This window comes from Gracilinanus agilis, chromosome 5 (assembly GCF_016433145.1).
Source record: "Gracilinanus agilis isolate LMUSP501 chromosome 5, AgileGrace, whole genome shotgun sequence".
NCBI classification, from domain to species: domain Eukaryota; kingdom Metazoa; phylum Chordata; class Mammalia; order Didelphimorphia; family Didelphidae; genus Gracilinanus; species Gracilinanus agilis.
In genome coordinates this window covers 97,453,269-97,467,879 of record NC_058134.1, presented here as the reverse complement: position 1 = coordinate 97,467,879, position 14,611 = coordinate 97,453,269, and positions in this window count along the sequence as shown.

Here is a 14,611-nt window from a genome sequence, read left to right as displayed (position 1 = left end):
AGAAGTGGATAGATATTAGGTCAGAGGCTTGATGAATCCCAGTAAGATCCATTCTCTATACATGCTGACATGTATAGAGAACATATATCTATATTGGTCATGTCAAGTCTTCATAACCTTCAAAAGGGAGTCATCAATCATGACAATACATTTTTCCTCCTGGGTCTAGTAACTCTAATTCAGGACAAGATCGTTTAATTTGGTAAATCTGTATTAAACATATACTGTGTCAATGCACCATGTTAGAGTCTAGTCATTTGGGTTACGGTATGATACCAGTAGCTGTTCCATAGAAATATAGAATATAGGTTAAAATTAGATGTTATGTGGCACTGAACTAGTAAAAATGTAGGTCTTCATTGAACTTCCCTGCCTACCCTCGCTTCACTCCTTTGCTCTAACATCTCTCTACTGAGAACAAGTTCAAGTTTCCAGAATATATCTGGAGATTATAATTAATTCCTCGCTATCACAGGTTATGACTGAGTATAAAGAAAATCCTGTGCAATCTGGAGAGTCCGACACTCTTGAGTTTCACACAGAAGTTGTCCTAGTTCCCCCTATTTACTAGCCCAAAGGAGAAACACTGGAGCCAAAGCTGCCATATGCTGCTCAGCTCCATGACTAACAAAAAAAATGATTCCGTTTTCCCCTCATCTGCAGCACACTAGAGAATTAGGCTATCACTCTGGATGGGTGAGGGATGGGTTTTAAAGCATGCTTAAAGGAGGGAATTAAAGTAGGAATAGGGAATTTTCCTGGGGAGAAAAAGGTTGTTAGGAACCCCAAACCTCTGATAAAGGTATGGCTACAAGGATAAAGAAAACTCCAAAGATATTGCCAAGAAGCTTTCATGTAGTCTGTCTGCCCAAGACCTCAGGCAGCTTCTAGCACAGCCCACTGAACAAAATTTCTCCAGGAATATGTACACACTAAGATAATACAGGCTCAGGCCCACAGGGAAAGTCACCTGGGAACATCAGACCTCCAAGAGTCATACTTCTCTGCCACAAGGAGATTTTACCTGGTTTTTCTAACACACAACCCCACTGCCTTAATGTAACAGGTCATCTTAAACACTAGCTTAGAGGCTTCATCTCCTCATATATTCATAGGTAACTTCAGAATTAAAGAGAAGCTAATATCTTAAATAGGGCTATTAGCAACAGTCACTGCATTTCTATCCCACAGATCGGCATCCCTCCTTCCATAACCAGTAACATGAATTATGATAAGAGTTCTCAATATTATTCAATTTAATTTAGAATTTTCAGATCTGAACAAGAGATTTCTATTCTTTTCGAAGAGTCCATAACCTAGCAATGGGATAAAGAAGAAATAACAGCCTGCTGAAGTGGTCAGTGAAGGCTTTCCAGAAGAGGTAGGATTTTAATGGAGCCTGGAATGATGAATAGAATTTATCTAGATGGAAAGGAGAGGGCATGGCATTCCAAGAGAAAGATGACGAGAAAAGTAGATGAGAAAGCACAAGGCATATTTGGGAGGAAATGAGTAGCCCAATTTGGCTTGAGATTAGAGATTATATAGGAGAGTAGGAACTATTCAAGTTATAAATAGATTGGGGTCCCCTGAACTGTGCAGAAATTCCAGCATGAGACTAGGTAGTTTGGACTATTTACTTTGTGGGCAATAGGGAATTTTTAAGTTTCTAAGCAAGGCAAATAGCATGCATGATCCGAGGTATATTTTAGACAGATTAATCTACCACCAATGTATCGGACAGATCTGAATGATCAGAGACTAGAAGCAGGAAACCTAAAAGAGACTTTTGAAGTAGTCCAGGCATGAGGTGATCAAGGGGAATGGTACCCTAACCCATGCTTCTGAAGCGATTTGAATTTCTCGCCACTGTAATTTCCTATATCTTTTAAGCACCAAGCAAGGATAGGAAATGCAGAGATGGAAATTGAATTGCCTGAAATCTCAACCAAAAGGAGTTGCTTAAGATTGCTGATGTCCCACTCTAAAGACAGTTAGTTGCTTTACAGTAACCATGCCAGACACACCAATGAGAGATGCATCATGGACAGTGAATAAAACTGTCATGTAGATCTGTCTGTTAAATAGAGCATTCCTCCATATACACACCTTCACATCATCACTCTGTTCTGACTACAGATCTCTGCAGCCTCTTCATGAGGGTTGGCAAGCCCTGGAAGTTTTCATAGCTATTCTGGCTCACTTCCTCATTGCTCAGCCAGCAGCCTCCTCAGCAAGCTTATCAAACAGCTCTGTTCCTGGTTGGCTCCATTAGTCAGGACCCCTTGCTGTCTCTGCTATATGGCTTAGCTTCTATTTCTCTTCCCGAACTTTCTCTATTACCATCCTGATGCAATTATTCTGTAACACAAGGGCATAGTCATGCAGGAACTGAAGTCCTGGAAACCCACATCAAGCTTGTTCTGGAGATCCTGCACCCCATGAGTGGCATAGACTTCTCCTTTAGGCATGCCTCAGTTACAGGAGATTGGTGATTGGGAGACAGTAGGCAAGTGGAGAAAGTTTGGAATAGATGTTGTTTGGAATATGCAAAGGAATCCACACAAGGTGAATAAAAGCAATTTCCAACAAAGGGGGCCAAGTTGAAATTAAATAACATAAATGTCTTGTAAGTCAAGTCACCAAGGTGGTGCAGTGGCTAGAATGCCAAGTCTGACTTATCTTCCTGAGTTCAAATCTAAACTCAAACACTTACTAACTGTGTGACCCTGTTTGCCTTAGTTTTCATATCTGGAAAATGAGCTGGAGAAGGAAAGGTCAAACCAGTGGAATGCCTTTGCCAAAAAAACTCCAGATGGGGTCACAAAGAATTGGACACAACTGAAATGAATGAACAACTCACCATAGTATTGTGACTTCGTCCAACAACACTTTGTACCATTGAGTATAGGAACAGAAATATACAATGGAGTTAGATGAACTGGAGCTGGAAATTGATATAGGACACCTTGGTTAAGGGTCAGAGGAGTCCAAGGTGTTTATAAGGGCTATACCATAGGAGCTAAGTGATGAAGTCATCCAGAAAAATGAAAGTGAGACCTGGGCAGCAGTAGTGATTCAAAAAGAGTGTCACAGATAAATGTGGGATTGGGGAAGGAAAGAGTCAAAGACTTAATTAAGTGCCTTTCTTTCCAGAGCCCAATTCTTACCTGTTGTCCTTGCCATGTGTAAATAATATACCTGAACTTAAAACTTGTACAGGGGGCAGCTGGGTGGTTCAGTGGATTGATAGCCAGGCCTAGAGACAGGAGGTCCTACATTCAAATCTGGCCTCACACACTTCCTAGCCATGTGACCCTGGGCAAGTCACTTGACCCCCATTGCCTAGCCCTTACCACTCTATTGCCCAATACACAATACTGTATATTGACTCCAAGACAGAAGGTAAGGGTTTTTTAAAAACAAATAATTAAATAAATAATTTAGAGAAAAAAACGTGTACAGACATTTCACCTAGCCAGTAACTGTCTGGCCCTTCTTTTTTACTCCATCCCAATGAGATGTTCATTCTCCATTATTCATCCCAATGAGATTCTCCATTCCCAAAACTGACTGGAGGCAACAAAAAAGCAAGACAGAAGGGCAGTTGACCAAGTCCAACAAAGGAATTGGTTGGAGGGAATTGGTAGTTTCTGTGAAGTGATCGACAGACGACAAAAAGTTCATGTGAGATTAATATACTGTTTAACTAGATGAGAAGTCGGGTGTGGCTTTCACAGGCAATTAATCTGATATTTAGGGGAAACTAAGTCTGAATAAAAGAGGCATTGGCATGGAGTTGACTTAGCTGAGGTGAGAGGAGAGGAAGAGGGAGAGACACGGAGAGAGATGCAAAATAGTCATATATACAGCCTTGGGGATGGCCCCAAAGAAGAACCTTGGCAGAGGAGGAGGAGGAACTGGACCTAGATGAGTCCTAGTTAAAAGCTGAGTGTTCAACCTGAGAATTAATTCCAGTCTTAACCTCTAGATCGGAATCCCCAGAGAGCAAATAAACACAACTTCCTCTCAAGCTCGCTTCCTCTTAGACTGCTTTTTTTCTACCCAGTCTCTCAGCTTTCTCTAGATAAAACTTCAAGAAGGCCACCTTCATCAGGACTGGCCAGTAGGTAAATATATACCTCTCTTCTCAATAGATTTCTAGAAACCAGTTCCCCTCAGTTCTGTATATTTAATAAATGTAAAGATTAAAATTAATATGCAAAATACTAAATATTATATTATACATTTTATTAATAATAAACTAACAAAAGAATACTAGCTAAAAGGTACTAACCATCCCGCTTGCCAGAGAAAAAGAGAAAGAAAGAGGCAGAGCCTCAGAACTTATGCAAAACGTGACCACGCAAATGCAGACAAAAGGAAAAGCATTGTAGGTAATACAGAAAGGAAGTTTGGGTGCTGTAGTTTTTAGGGATTCAAGATATTTCTAACTATACATTTCACAGTGTAACTAGTCTTTGGCCATACCTAAAAGAGTAATGACTCAAGAACCTTAGAAATTCTAGGTAAACCCAAACTAAAGGGTCAATTCTCTCCCCACGCCCAAAGCTCTTAATTCATTGGCCCCATGAGCAGGGCCAAAGACAGATTATAATAGGGTGATGTTAGGAGTCTTTTTTTTTTTTAATTCCATGAGGGAAATGAGGAGAAAGCAAAAACAATTGTAGTACAATAAGGAAACTTCTACAGATTACAACTTTATGGATCAAGTAGATCCCTAAACTAAATGATCCAAATCTAATCAAAAATTACTTTTTACTTGCCTGGATTTGGGATTCTGTATAGATTTCTCAGTTTATCATAGAAGCTCTGTTCCTTTCCTTATTCTGTCCTCTCTGCAATCCCCCAGTAAAAAAAAATATTAACCAATCAATAAGGGAAGCATCATGGTGCAATAGGAAAAAAATGCTGGCTATGCAGTAGTGGGTCAGCTTCCTAGCAGTATTGCCTCAACCCATAAAAAAAAAAAAGAAAGAAAAAAGAAAAAACACCTCAGAGAACAGTCCATCAGGGATATTGGCCAAAAAGGAGCTCTGATCTGCCGAAGAAATCGGGAAATAGAAATGGTGATAGAAAGTTGACAATGGGAGACAAGTAAAGCCTGAGTAGGAGTAAGTAAAACCAGTTTGAAGGAAAGAGTAGAAGGACAAATTAGGGGAGGGAGTAGTTTGGGAAGAGAGGGAGTAACCCAAAGAAACTGACTGTAAGGTTTAAGGTAAAAGAGATTTAGTTTCTCCCACCCATCTCAGTTGATGTGGTCAGGGAATGTGATCTCATATTACCAGGTATTAACAAAGTAACAAAGAATTAGCACCTAATAATCATTTTCCAAACTACAAGCACTTTCTCTGATAGAATTAAAGGATGCTAAGTTATTGGACAAACAAGCAAAAAATGCCCAAGTCCATAGTGACTTCAAATAGTGAAACCCTGGAAATAAAGTATTAAGTTGCTTGAAAATTGGAGACAATACAGAGAAATATTGGAATGTGACCCTTGTAAACTGTGCCAGAATCAACAGTGGGGGGAAGGAGTTTCTCTTCCACTCCCATCCTTATTATACGTTGCATCTAACTAGCACTACTCCAAGCCTAGGAACCTCCTCATACAGGAATTGGAAAAGCAGTTCAAGAGTATTTGAGGCACAGTTAAATGAACTGAGATATACTCTTCAAACAAAAATGGATATAAGACAGTCACTAAAGGGAAGAAAAGTGGAACTTCTGGCAGTAGAAAAGAGTCTATTGACTTAGAAGAGAGCTGGCTGGAAATGGAGATTCAAGCTGTGGAGAGGAGCAGATCCCTGGGAACCCAAATAAATTACCTGCCAAGCAGATTTGCTTCATCCATCTTCATGAGGATTCCACCAGGGGAGCAAAGACATGGAGTTATGAGTTCCATGGATACATATGATCCCTACATGCGTGCCTCACTACCATCTATTTTTTTAACTATATACTTAGTAACCACTGCCACCAAAAAAAAAACCATTCATTTAAAACAAATGCATTAAAAAATTGTGCAAAACCAAAAACTCCACCTTATGTTTATAATTCATTTAAAAATATGTAAATTATACTTATGCTCATATAAAGATCCTCTGCTTTTGAATTCTCTTTGGATTTATTTTACTTTGATACATTTTCTCTCAATTTTGTGGATATTATTTTTTTAATATAATCATAATATGTTTGATTCTTATTCTCTTTTCATTTCATCTCCTCATATATCTCTTTATATTTCCAATATATGTCATTTCTCAAAGAACAATACAAACCATTGCATTCAAATATCACAATCTATTCAGTCATTTCTCCCAATTCCTGCATTTGTGTTATTTCCAGTTATTTTGTCATTACAAATTTTCCATAAATATTTTCACACACACACAGCTTTTTACCTTCTCAAAAATGCCCTTGGGACCTAATCCCAGTAATAGGATCCTTTGTTCAATGAGTATGAACAACTCTTAATGTATATTTCTATCTTGTTTTCTAAAAAACAATTCACAGCTGCTTTAGCAATGTAATATTAGACTTTTTCTTCATGTTTCTATTAGTATTTAATATGATCAATTTAATCCATCTAGTTCTCAGTTAACACATGTTACAAGAGCTATATTTAACTTGATTGGTCCTTATGCAGCAAACACAATCTGTTGCCAGGACTGTACTCTTTCCAAAACCAAGTCTTTCCAGTTTTGTCATACTCAGTGGAACTTTTGTTCCAACACCTGTATAAATAGAAGTTTTGAACCTTTGAACTGCCCAGCATCCCTTTCCTCTTTCATCCCTACCTTGTGTGCTTACATTGTTTGTATATAATTCATGTAACTGCCTCTTGTGCTTCTCTCGTGACTGCAGCTGGCTTAGCTGCCTTTTTACTTTCCTTTTTGCTTCAAGTTATTATTGATACATTTATTAAATATACTACTTGGAGTATTTGGATATTAATTTTTAATCTTACACACCACAACCTCTCAGGAATACAGGATTTCCTCCATAGTATGATGAGTGTTAAACTAAGAATTTTGCAGAATATTTATGCTCTCTAAACCATTGTTGTTCCACTAGAAACTATGTTTGGATTATGTGTATGCTCATGCTAAGATCTACTTTAGCTACATGCAGGTGAGGGCTCTTCAGATATTTATCATATTTACCTTATCTAAGGTTCTATTCATCTCCTTAACTTCTTTCTTATTTATTTTTTAGTTAGATTTATTTAGTTCTGAGAGAGAAAAATTAAAGTCCCCCACTATTGTTATTTTGCTATCTGTTTCCATCTGTATCTCATTTAGTTTTTTCTTTAAAAATCTGGATGCTATAACTCTTGGTGCATACAGGTCCAATATTGATAATGCTTCATTATCCACAGTACTCCCATCCCCCAACATAGTATAGTTACCTTTTCATCTCATCCAGTTATATCCATCTTAGCCTCAATTCTGTCAGAGATCATGACTGCTACCCCTGCCTTCTCTGTATCAGCTGAGGCAAAGTATATTCCCCTTCAGCCCCTCACCTTCACTCTATGTGTATCTCTCATCTTCAGTGTGTTTCTTGTAAACAACACATTGGCAGATTCTGGTTTTTCATTCTTTTTTCCCTTCTCATCCATTTTCTTCTCATGGGTGAATTAATCTCATTTACATTCAGTGTTAGTAGTAGCAATTAATTAGTAGTAGTTACTACTATGCATTTCCATTTACTCCATTACTCCTCACTGTTTGTCCCCACCTTCTTTCTTTCTGCTGTATCCCTCCTCAGATGTCCAATTTCCTTGGACCAAAACCTCTCCAGTCCACCCCTCTTCCCAAAAATCCTTGTTTATCCTCTCCCTTTACCCTCCTAGTTCCAAATTGGCCCACCTTTCCAAAGGTACCTCCCTTGCTCCTTCTCCCTTAACCTTTTAATTATTATTTTATTCATCTTTCCAAAAATGCCCTCCTTATCCCCCCTCCAACTTCTTTTTTAAATTAATTAAATTTCTCCCATTTTTCATTTAGTTAATTAATTTAAAATATTTTCCATGGTTACATCATTCATGTTCTTTCCCTCCCCTTCTTCCTTCCCCCTCCCAGAACCAACAAGCAATTCCACTGGGTTTTACATGTATCATTGTTCAAAACCTATTTTCATATTATTAATATTTGCAATAGAGTGATCATTTAAAGTCAACATCCTGTGGATTTTAAAGTTAATATTCAATATCTCCAAAGTATAATATTTATAGAGATTTATTAATATTTAACTAGAGAGCTAGAGAACAAAGGGAATGTTCCCCACTCACTTCACCTGGAAAAGAGAGCCAGGGCAACAAAGACTGGTCACCACACGATTTACATGGAAGAGAGAATTAGAGGGGTGTGACCCAAAACTAACATACAATCATGCAAAAGACACACATAAACAGAAAGGAAAAGGAATTGTGGGTAATACAGAAAGGAAGTTTAGATAATGTAGTTTTCGGGATTCAAGATTTTCCAACTATACAATCCCCAATCATATCCCCATTGAACTATGTGATAAATCATGTTTTTCTTCTGTTTCCCCCCTCCAACTTCTTGATATGAGTTTTATTCTAAAAATCTCTCCCCATCTTGCCCTAAGAGTCCCTCCCTTATCCCTTCACATTACCTCTTACTTTTTTTATATGTACTGCTCTCTAGGCATCACTCCCTTCCTTCCCTTTATTTGTCCTCTTGCCCTCCTTTCCCTTAATCCACCTTTCCTTTTCTTATTCCCTCAGTCCCCCAAGGGGACTCCTATTCCCTCCATTTTCCCATCCCCCTTCCCTCCTATTTCTTTGTACATTAAGATTTTTACCCTTCTAATTGTGTGTGTTGATCTCTCTTTATCCCACGTCCAATGAAAGTAGAGTTCTAGCATTACTACTACTCAGCCTTTTCCTCCCCTTCTCCACAACAGTTCCTCTACTCATTCCTTCTGCATATGAGATAGCAATTCCACTCTACCTCCTCTTGGTCTGTTCCACTACCATTTCAACTCATTCCATTACATTCACTTAGACCAGTGGTGGTGAACAGAAAGAGACCTCTCTGTGGGCATGCACCCATCACCCACTAGAGTTCATTACCAGAAAGGCAGATGGACTCCACCAAGCTGCTCCCTTCCCCCTTTCCACTGGCCTGAGGACATTTTTTCACTTGACTCACCCCTCTGCCCAACAGCCCAATGAGAGTGCTTCCTCCCTTCCCTGTCTAGAACAAGGTGGATGGGTCACAGGTGGCAAAGCTAGAGGGGAGTAGAACACTTGGGCCACTCCCCTCCCTGATCCTAACCCTAAATTCATTTCTAACCCTAACCCTAAATTTGTTTCTAATCCTAAATTCATTTCTAATCCTAACCTTAACCCTAAATTCATTTCTAACCCTAACCCTAACCCTGAGAACATTTTTTCACTTCACCTACCCCTCTGTCCAGCAGCCCAAAGGAAGCACTTTCTCTCTCCCCTGTCTGGGGTAAGGCTAGGAGTGGACGTGGGGGAGGTATTCAGTGGCATGGCACTCTGGTAGGGGAGGGCTCTAAAAGGATTCCCATCACTGACCTAGACTGACCGTGAGTCTACTCTCCATATATACCCCATAAAAGTACCCAAACAATGATACCATTCCCAGGGGCCATAGATGACATTTCCCCATACAGAAAACAATTTGACCTTTTGGGTTACTTATTACTAGTCTTTCATTATCTTTGTATGTTTCATATAAATCAAATGGTCTGCTGAATTCTGGTTTTTCCCCCAGGAATAGTTGAAACTCATTAAATATTCAGTTCATTAAATATACAGTTTTTACTTTTTATAATGATATTCATCTTTACTGGATATGTTGTTCTTAGTTGCAAACTCAGATCTTTTGCTCTATGAAATGCTGTGTTCCATGTCCTATGTTCTTTTTATATTGTGGCTGCTAAGTTTTATGTTATTTTGACTGTAGGTCCACAGTATTTAAATTGTTTTTTTCTTGTTGCTTGTAGTATTTTCTCCTTAACCTGGGAGCTATGGAATTTAGCAATGTTTTTATATTTGAGTCTTTTTGAGGTGGTGATAAGTGGATTATTTCCATTTCTATTTTATCCTCTGATTCTAGAGTTTCTGGGAAGTTTTCTTTCATAATTTCTTAGAGTGTCTAAACTTTTTTTTTTATCATAACTTTCTGGGAGTTCAGCTATTCTTAGATTGTCTCTCCTTGATCTATTTTCTAGGTCAGTTGTTTTTGTGATAAGATGTTTCATATTCTCTTCTATTGTTTTATTCTTTTGATTATGCTTTATCGTTTCTTGTTCTCAAGAAATCATTAGCTTCTCCTTTTCCAATTCTAATTCTTAATATATTATTTCCTTAAGTGGGTTTCTGGATTTCAACCCCCAGATTTGAGCCAGCAAAGCTCTCTGCCTACAGGTTCCAGTAATATCCTTGGGGATACAAGCTCCAGGGCTCAGCAGACAAGGTGAGGTTGCCAGTCCTGTCCCCAGGGGGTCCCTTGTTGATTCCACTCTGCTTGCTCTATTCCAGCTCCCAGGGCCTTTGGTGTTGGGATTGAAGCCAAAGAAGTTAGAAGCCTTGCTCCCTAGTTGTCCCTGGCTACCCAACTTTATTCTCAACTCCTGTCTGTTTTTGCCACTTTTAGCACTGATTCTATGGAGTTATTTTTTATTATGTTTGGTTGTTCTGGGGTATTAGGAGGGCAAAGAAGATTCACACCCTACTCCACTATCTCTTCTATCATCTATTTTAAGTAGTAAAGAGTACTATTGTACTCCTGATTCTTTTTGTAGGTGTTCTTTCACCACCCATTTTTCCTCTTTTCCTGATTAGTCCTGCTCTGTGATGTTTTTCTGGACACTGTGCATTTGTTAAAGAATATACTCAGGATTATGGAGTGAATGTTTTGTAGCTACTCATCTTTATATGCCTTTATTTAAGCTAATTGTATCTAGTAGTTGATTGTTGTGAAGATGGGATTAATCCTACCCTGCCTATTTTTAGATTAAATCATCAAAAGTATAAACACCACCCCTTAATCTTCAAGTGGGGGTGGTCCCTGACCCACGTGTGCAAGAGTGGGTGATGAATCAGAATTTGCTGACTGGCTCCCTTCCTTTGTTGTGATTGGTACATGTAAAATAGAAGGAATGCACAAGAAGTAATGCAAAAGAAGCACCTTTAAAAGGAAGTTACAACTTCCTGTGAGTTCAGTTCTTCATTCTTTGGAGTTGGAGTTCTTCTTGACTCTTTGGCCTGGAACTGGACCTGGAGGAGGTCTGGCTGGGACCTTGGACTTGGTGAGACTATTCTTAAATCTCTCCCTTAGAACTACATGTGGTGAGTGAAAAAGGCTGACTCCCTTAGCTTCCCTGTAGGTACTAGCCTCCGAAGGGCCCTTGATTGGGAGGAGGCTCCATGACTAAAACCCTTGTTAATTGACATTTAGGCTCTCCAACTAGACCTCTGGAGCCCTGCCAGAGTAAATCAAAGACCTGAACACATAATCTAGTTCATTAAGCTAGATCTCTTACTCTACCCTCTTCTCATTTGTCTACTTTCAGTCTCTCCTATATTTTATAAATAAATTGCTAAAAATCATTTTAGAATTGATATTTATTCAATTCTTAGTGACCACTCTTTTTAATATTCAGTCCAACCAAACCATAATATTTTTCCCCTTTATATTGTGGCAACCACTTTTTACTCCTTACACTGTTAACAGGAAACATACTGTTTGGAGCCCAAGAGCTATAGTTTGTGGAGCAAATTCCTTCAGGGAACCCCTTAGAAATAAAAAATAGCAGCCACTATCTGGGGACCCAACTTATGAGTATGAGCAAAAGTTGGTAGAGTACTATGGAAGGGGTCCCACACAGGTATTCATGATTTAGAATGAGAAGGACATTTGGGAGGGAAGAAAGATTAATTCTGTTCACAACCCTGATGAAGTTTCTTGGAAGAGAAGAATACAGTAAGATTCACTATTACAGGAACCATAGTATCAAGTTAGGGCAAATCTGGGTGGATACTTTCTAGTTGTATGACCCTGGGGAAGTCATTTAACCTCAAGTACCTAGCCCTTTCCACTCTTCTGCTTTGGAACCAATACTTATAAGGGTTGTTGTTTTTTTAAATAGAGTTTACCTTCAGCAGTTTCCCTTGCACCTGGGAAAATACTAAGGATCTCTGGAGGAATTCAAAGACTACCTTGTTATTCCAAAATCTGTTATAGGGAGGGAGATGAGATGCTTTAACAGAAAATTCTAGAGATCTTCAAGAAACCCAGAAGAGAACAATCAAGGTGATTAAGGACATTGGAGAGGAAAGGATCAATAAAAGGGATAGGATTGCTGCTCAAAGTAGATGGGGAAATGATAAACAACTGAGAGTAGGCAATGCTGCCTACTTATTCTGCTTCAGTTTCCTCTGCCAAGAAGAATGGTTCTTGTTTTGGAAAAGACAGAAAAAAGGCTAATAGGACACTGATACCCATGATAAGCAGGGAAGAAGTAAGAGATCCCCTTGCTGCCCTGGATAAGTTCAAGTCACCAACCCCAGATAAACTACTTTAGCAATTGATATGGGATTACTGAGTTCTGGTCAGTGTTCTTTGTAAGATTATGGAGAAGATGGGAGAAGGACAAGCATATTCCCATTAAAAAAAGAAAGAAAGAAAAAGAAAGGAATTTGCCCATGAGCTTCACTACAATTCTTGGATTATATTTTATTATTATATATTATTAAATGAGAAAGGAAAAGAGGTTGGTTCTATAATTTGATTGCTATAAGAAACCACAGGATGAAGAAACTTACTCTGTCAGTGTAGGTTAGTACCACAACTCACAGTCCACTGAGACCTGTCTGACTACCTGTCATGCTACTCCTTGGCTCAAAAGTTTTCAATACTTCTCTAAAGGACAAAACATAAACCCCTCAACTTGTCATTAAAGCCCTCTACAATGTGGTTCCCAACTACCTTTTGCAAATCATTTCATATTAATTCTTTTCATATATTCCACATTCCAATCAAATTTGTTTATTTGCTATTTCTCTTACATGACATTTCATTTCCTATCTCCAAGTCTTTGCATAGGTTATTGCCAATGCTTCTAATGCCCTAATTCACTTCTTAGAATCCCTAGCTTTCTTCAAGGCTCAGCTCAAGCATCCCCTCCTGCAAAAGGCCTTTCCTGAATCCTCCTAATCCTTCATCCTCTTCCAGGAAAGTTGAAGAAATATGGGCTAGAAGATACCACAATTAAGTAAATTCAAAACCAGTTGAATGATGACACCCAAAGAATAGTCAATAATAGATGTAGGTCCTTGGGGGCAGGTAGGTGGATGAGTGGATAGAGAGTCAGGCCTGGAGATGAGAGGTCCTGGGTTCAAATCTGGCCTCAGATAACTTAGCCTTATGACCTCAGGCAAGTCACTTAACCCCAATTCCCTCTCTTACTCCTCTTCTGTTGATACTTAGTATTGATTCTAAGACAGAAGGTAAGGGTTTAAAAAACAACAACAAAGAAGTAGGTCCTTGGTGGAGTGTCCTATGAATTATACTTGCCCTATGCTATTAAATATTTCTATCAGTAACTCAAATACAGACATCTATGGGAAATTCATCAAATTTTCAAATAACATAAAGCTGAGTAGGAAATGCTAACACTCTGGGTGATGGAGTTGGAGTTAGAACCTAGAACAGTGATGGTGAATCTATGGCACAGGTGCCAAAGATGGCACACAGAGCACTCTCTGTAGGTATGTGTGCTGCCCTCCCCTGGTCCCTGAGTTCATTACTAGAAAGGCAGAGGGACTTGGGCAGAGCTGCTCCCTTCCCCCATTCCACCATGCCTGATGACATTTTTTCACATCACCCACCCCTCTGCCCAGAAGTCCAATGGGAGTGCACAGGAGGTAAGGTGGGTGGCTCACAGGTAGCTCAGGCTACTCCCCGCCCCCTCTCTACACTTGCTGAGGACATTGACCCCACCCCTCTGTCCAGCTGCCCAATAAGAGTGCTTTCTTCCTCTCCAGTGTGGGGTAAGGGTGGGGAGGGAGGGCACACCTTGCACTCAGGTGGGGGGTGGGGTGGAGCATAGTACAAAGTCTCTAAAAGGTTCACCATCACTGACCTAGACCATTGGGATAAATCTAAAATATGAAATTTAATCAGGATGAATAGAAGCTTACATGAGTATTTTTTAAAATAAATTGCATAACTAGACAGCAGCTCCTCTGAAAAAGATCTGAAAATTTTAGTGTACTACAAGCTCAATATGATTCAAAAAGGTTATCTAGCAGCTTAAAATGCTAGTGCATCTTAGGTAAGCATAGTGTCTAGAAATAAGATCATGATAATATTGCTTATATGAAAGCTTTCCCTCCTTACCTCCACCTACTGACTTCCTGTAGCCCTAAAATCTCATCTTTTTCTGGAAGCTTTCCCCAACCTTTCAATTCTAGTGTCTTCCCTTTGTTAATTATTCTCTGTTTATCCTATAAATAGCTTGCTTCATAAGTATTTGCATGTTGTCTCCCCTATTTGATTGTAAGATCCTAGAGAGCAAGCACTGTC